This window comes from Trichechus manatus, unplaced genomic scaffold (assembly GCF_000243295.1).
Source record: "Trichechus manatus latirostris isolate Lorelei unplaced genomic scaffold, TriManLat1.0 scaffold00015, whole genome shotgun sequence".
NCBI classification, from domain to species: domain Eukaryota; kingdom Metazoa; phylum Chordata; class Mammalia; order Sirenia; family Trichechidae; genus Trichechus; species Trichechus manatus.
The window spans coordinates 2,566,050-2,572,801 of NW_004443951.1; the positions used below are offsets into that span (position 1 = coordinate 2,566,050).

The following is a 6,752-nucleotide window of genomic DNA, read 5'->3' on the forward strand; positions in this document are numbered from 1 at the left end:
AGAGAGAGGAGAGGTGAACAGGAGCCAAAAACATACACACAAACAAAAAAGAGTGCTAAGGGAGCTTGCTATTGGAGTGGAGAGATGAGAGACTGAGAAATGAGGAAAAACAAAAATGAAAAAAGAAAAAGAAAAAGGGTAAAAGAAAAAAATGAATAAATCGAGAAACTGGAAATAAAGAAAGACAAAAAGGGAATAAGAAAGAGAAGAAAACAAAAGAAAGAAGCAAAAAAACTAAAAAAAACAAAACAAACAAACAAACAAAAAAAAAAAAACAAGAGAAAAGAAATGCTCCCAGTGATGTCCCTGTGCATCTGTGCAGAGTAAGGGACTAGCTTCCAAGCTGCATGCTACTGCCCAGCTATAAGGGGCTCCCAAGCAGAGAAAAAAAAAAAAGAAGACAGACAAACAAATCAAAACGGAACAAATCAGAGCAAACAAACAAAGAAGAAAGCCCTGGGGCTCCTACCAGCTTGGCAGCACGGGCCGGGAAGCAGTTTCACAGTTAAGCAGTGTTTTGCAGCCTTTCAGGAAGAAGCAAAGATGGCGCAGGGAGCCAGGTATTTGAGAGAAAGGAGGGGGACGTGGTGAGAGATAAGGAAGAAATCTAAAGAAGTGGAAAAAAGCAATACCAGCAGCCAACAAAAGGCACTCAGGGAGCCGGCCAGTGAGGGCGAGTGGAATCCAAGTGACACCAGGGTGCTTCCCGGCCAAGAGACTGTGGCTGTAGGAAGCAGAGAAGGCTAAGTGGGGGTGAAGAAGGGTGGGGGGTGGGAAAGCCTATATCACTGGTTACTGGTTGTTCTGTCTCCTGCTGGAAGCTCCGTGAAGCTGCTTTCTCGTACCTCCTGTTCGCTGATCTCCGATAGGAGTCCAAGATGGCGGATCCGTGCTGCGGTAGCTGCTAGGGGACCTCTGCATGTATCTCTCCTCGCTCTCTGTTCTCAGTCAGTTTCTTATTCCATTCGGTGCTTGGCTGAGTTCTTTATCTTCATTTGATGCTTAGGGTTTCAGGATTGACGTGACTCTGTTGACTTAGTTTTTCCGATCTTTGCTGCAGAGGGATGGCGTGGTGCTTCTGACTATAACGCCATGTTGCCCAGAAGTCCTCTAGAAAGTATTAGGTCTTCTTAGTGGGAAGGATCCTGATTCTTCTTTAAAGGTTTTAGAATTACTTCTTGCCTTCTGTTCATTAACTCAGCTGCGCCACGTGCTCACTCAGATGATATGTGAATGTCTCTGTCTGGCAACACCATTCTGGGAAGCTGTTCTAAATGTTTAGAACCTACTGTGGCTCTGCTTCATTGGCCAAGCCAACCTTTGGACACATCAGAAAACTGTTCTATTTTAGCATTGGAGTCATTTAAGGAAACAGTCGAGTCATAGATACTGCTAACTGTTCCTCAGCTGATCGTTTTGTGATCCTTCTGCTGCCTACGATCCTTGATCAACTTCAATTTACAGAACAAAATCTAGATGAGGCCTTATTAAGAAAAAAAATGTGAAAGGATGCTCAAGGCCACTGAAGTTCTGTTAACTCTGTGTAGAGATGATACTCTCAAAATGCATGTTGCAAAAATTCTGACTACTATCAAATATACCCTTCTGATAGAATAACAATTTACATATGTCAAGATTGACGTGGGGTTTGGAACAAAGGTAGAAGATTCTGAATTGTGCAAACTTGATGCTGATGTAATTTTGAAAATTCTTGATTTGATGAACAAACTTAAACAGTTGGTTCCTGGTATGAAAGTAGGCTTCTACAAAATCCCTCAGGATTCACATTTGATCACTCCTTTGGCTTTCATTTTAACATCAGATAATAGAGAACAAGTACAGTCTGGATTGGGAATATTATTGGAAGCTGCACCGCTCCCAGGTTTTCCTGCTTTAGTACTTGAAGAAAGTATAGCAGCAAACAATGCTTATAGAAAACAGAACATGTGCCCAGAAGAATGCCTTTGCAGCCATTAAATCACAGCTTCCTAACATCAGTTAAGTGTTTAACTCCTCCGCTTTTGAAAGACAGTGTTCCTGGATTGAACATTGAGGAATTAATAGAGAAACTTCAGTCTGGACTCGTGGTAAAGGATCAGATAAATGATGTGAGGATTTCTGACATAATGGATGTATATGAGATGAAATTTTCCACTTTAGCTTCCAAAGAAAGCAGGCTATAAGATGTCTTGAAAGCAAAAGCTCTAGCCCTTGCACAGGCTCAGTATCACTGTCAAAGAACCCAAGCGAAGACTGAGGCACAGGCACTTGCTAGTGTGTTGAGAGAAATTCAGAGAAAAAATGAAGAGCTTAGTGTGTTGCTGAAGTCACAGCACGCAGAACCAGAAAGCGCCCAGAGTGACACTGAGCATCTCTTTCAACATAATAGGAAGTTAAGAGTCTGTGGCTGAAGAACATGAAATACTGACAAAATCCTACGTGGAACTTCTTCAGAGGAATGAATCTTCAGAAAAGAAAAATAAAGATTTACAGATCACATGTGAATCTCTGAATAAACAAATAGAGACAGTGAAAAAGTTGAATGAATCACTCAAGCAACAAAATGAAAAAACTATTGCCCAATTAATAGAGAAAAAAGAACAAAGAAGTACAGAAGCCTGCTAGTAGACAGAGAATGTAAACTAGCAAATTTGCAACAAAAAACAGTGGTATACAAGAAAAGATTAAGCCTTTACAAAAAGAAAGGTGTCTTAGTCATCTAGTGCTGCTATAACAAAAATACCACAAGTGGATGGCTTTAACAAAGAGAAATTTATTCTCTCACTGTCTAGTAGGCTACAAGTCCAAATTCAGGGCATCAGTTCCAGGGGAAGGCTTTCTCTCTACTGGCTCTGGAGAAAGGTTCTTGTGATGCATCAATCTTCCCTTGGTCTGGGAGCATCTCAGCACAGGAACCTCAGGTCCAAAGGATGCACTCTGCTCCCGGCATTGCTTCTTGGTGGTATGAGGTTCCCATATCTCTCTGCTTGCTTCTCTCTTTTATATCTCAAAAGAGACTGGCTTAAGACACTATCTAATCTTATAGACCTCATCAACCTAACTGACGCTGATCAATTTTATTACATCATAGTGATAGCATTTACAACACATAGGGAAATCACATCAGATAATAAAGTAGATTTGGTAGACAATCATACAATACTGGGAATCATGACCTAGCCAAGTTGACAGATATTTGGGGGACACAATTCAATCCATGACAAAAGGGAAGAAAAGGAAGAAACTATTGACATCCGTAGAAAAGAATTAAGCAGAATGGAACAGATAAGGGTTAAGAATTAAGGTTTCCTCCTTAGAAGTTGAAAAAGCCCAATTAGCAGGTCATTTGGGAGAGAAAGTCTCCGGTGAAACTTCAACAAGAGGAATTGAACAAACAGTCTCACATGTTGGCAATGATCCACAGTTTAAGTGGTGGAAAAGTAAGTCCAGAAACTGTGAATCTCAGTATATAGACATTATGGCATTTTGGAGTTTGTAATCTAATGATATTTTTGATGTATTTATCTATTGTGGGGTAGAGGATGTAATTTGTGACTCTAAAACAATAAGAAATTATTATCTAATGATTAATTTAATAAAGATCCTGATCTGATACATGTTTTTATTTGGTTTTTTGAATAGAGAGATATTTTTAAAGTTAAAAAAAATTATTTGACTTGACACTTCAAGAAGATACACAAATGGTTAATAAGCATGTGAAAGATGCATCATTAGTCATTAGGGAAATGCAAATTAAGCACAATGAGATACCACTATCAAAAAGACTGATAGCACCAAGTGTTGGTGAGGATGCAGAAAAATTGGAACCCTCATACATTGCTGCCGAGAATGTAAAATGGTAGAGCCACTTTAAAGATGGTTTGACCGTTTCTTAAAAAGTTTAACATAACCTTACTATAAAACCCCATTGCTGTGGAGTCAATTGCAACTCCTGGCAACCCCATGTGTTATATAGTAGAACTGTTCCATAGGGCTTTCCTGGCTGTAATCTTTATGAAAGCAGATCACCAGGCCTTTCTTCCATGACACCACTGGGTAGGTTCAAACCACCAACCTTCAGGTTAGTAGTTAAGCACAAACCACTTCCGCCAGACCCAGCAATTCCACTCCTAGCTATCTACCTCAGAACAATGAAAACATAGGTCCACGCAAAAACTTGTCCACAAATATTCATACCAGCATTACTCATAATAGATAGAAACTCGAAACAATACAAATGTCCATCAATGGATGAATGGATAAACAAAATGTAGCATAGCCATACAAGACTATTTAGCAATAAAAAGGAACAAGCTACTGATACATACTAGAGTGGATGAACCTTAAAAGCATTTTCTCAGTGAAAGAAGCCAGACACAAAAGACCATACAATGTGTAATTCCATTTATATGAAATTTCCAGAATAGACAAATCTATAAAGACAGAAAGCAGATCAGTAGTTACATGGCACAGGAGAAAGAGAGTGGGAGTTGACTACCAATACAAGGGAAATTTTGGGAGTGGTGAAAGTGTTATGGTGGTAGTTACACAACTCTGTAAATTTACCAAAGATCATTGAATCATTTACAGTGGATGTATTTTATGATATGCAAATGATGCCTCAATAAAGCTGTTAAAAATAAATAAAACAAGGTGTTATTAAAAAAAAAAAAAAGGCTCTGCCCAGGCGGAAGCCCCGCGCACGACCCAGAGCGTGCTGGTCCGACTTTGGCTGAGGTCCCAGTCCCGCTGCGACTAGGTTTTTTGGGTGAGGGGTTCTTGAGCTGAGGACCGTGAACCGTAGCCACCAGATGACATGTGTGTCCTGGGTTGGCTGCAGCATGGCCAAAGAGATGCCAGACAAGTGAAGAAGGTGGCAGTGATGAAGAGGAGACAGGCAATCCTTCAGAAGACGGCATGAAGCGTGCACGCACTCAGGCACAACCCAGGGAGTCCCTGGCGGATGGTGACCCAGAGGATGACAGGATACTGGATAACGATGAGCTAGCCGAGTACAACTTAGACAAATAACTAGGACGGCAACCCAGATGCTGAGACTCTTGGTGAATCTCTCTTGGGTCTTAATCTATGGGAGTAATGATCAGGATCCTTAGGTTACTCTGAAAAATAGGGAACAATACGAACGTGAGGATTTCTTGACTAAGCCCAACGATAATCTCATAGTTTGTGGTAGAGATTTAGAGGTGCATGTTTATCATCAAGAAGACTCTTTTTATGTACACCATGATATACCCTTGTCTACATATCCTGAGCGTGGAGTGGCTGAATTTTGATCCTAGCCCAGATGATTCTACTGGAAACTATATTGCTGTGGGTAACATGACCTCCATTATTGAAGTGTGGGACTTTGATATAGTGGATTCTTTAGAACCAGTCTTCACACTTGGAAGTAAGCTATCAAAAATGAAAGGAAAGAAGAGTTCCTCAGCAGAAGCGCATACCAATGCTGTCCTTGACCTGTCCTGGAATAAGCTTATCAGAAATGTGAGAAATGTGCTGGTAAGTGCATCTGCTGACAACAATGTAATTCTGTGGGATATGTCCTTGGGGAAACCAGCAGCTAGCCTTGCCGGATGTACAGACGTGGTCCAGACTCTGCAATTTTATCCATTTGAAGCACAGACCCTGATTTCTGGATCATATGATAAGTTAGTGGCTTTGTATGACTGCTGAAGTCCAGATGAAAGCCATCTAATGTGGCAATTTAGCGGCCAGACTGAGAGAGTAACTCGGAATCACTTTTTGCCTTGTCATTTTTTGGCTAGTACAGATGACAGCTTTGTATATAATTTGGATACACATTCGGATAAGCCTATTTTTACACTTAATGCACACAATGATGAAATCTCTGGTCTTGATCTAAGCAGACAAATCAAGGGCTGTCTCGTGACTGCTTCAGCAGACAAATATATGAAGATTTGGCACATATTAGGAAATAGTCCAAGTCTAATTCACTCTAGGGACATGCAAATGTATGTTCTCTTTTGTTCTTTATGTTGCCCTGATTTGCCATTTATTTATGCCTTTGGAGGTCAGAAAGAAGGACTTCAGGTCTGGGACCTAAGTACAGTCTTGTCAGTAAATGAAGAGTTTGGAAGATGAGAGAGGTTTGTTCTCGACAATACAAGAAGCTCATCTATTGGTGGCCCTTTTGGGAGCAGGAGCTCAGACACACCAATGGAGTCTTAATGAAGATAATACAATTCCTTGTTTTGTGTACCTTAACTCAGAGTTTTAAAAAGCTGGCCTACTGGATGGTTTCACCAGAGAATTCTACCAAACTTTCAGAGAAGAGTTAACACCACTACTACTAAAGGTATTTTAGAGCACAGAAAAGGATGGAATACTCCCAAACTCATTCTATGAAGCCAGCATAACCCTGATACCAAAACCAGGTAAAGACACCACAAAAAAAGAAAATTACAGACCAATATCCCTCATGAACATTGACACAAAAATCCTCAACAAAATTCTAGCCAATAGAATTCAGCAACATATCAAAAAAATACTTCACCATGATCAAGTGGGATTTATACCAGGTATGCAGGGATGGTTCAACATTAGAAAAACAATCAATGTAATCCATCACATAAATAAAACCAAAGACAAGAACCACATGATCTTATCAATCGCTGCAGAAAAGGCATTTGACAAAGTCCAACACCCATTCATGATTAAAAACTCTCAACAAAATAGGAATATGTCACGGATTGAATTACGTCCTCCAAAAT

At 40.2% G+C, this 6,752-nt stretch overlaps 2 pseudogenes; both read left to right on the forward strand.

Moving 5' to 3' along the window:
* Nucleotides 1-3,473, forward strand: part of LOC101347988 (protein CIP2A-like) — an 8,220-nt pseudogene extending 4,747 nt beyond the window's left edge.
* A 1,353-nt stretch (nt 3,474-4,826) lies between these two features.
* On the forward strand, nt 4,827-6,210 carry LOC101356287 (periodic tryptophan protein 1 homolog pseudogene; annotated as a pseudogene).
* The last annotated feature ends 542 nt before the right edge of the window (nt 6,211-6,752 follow it).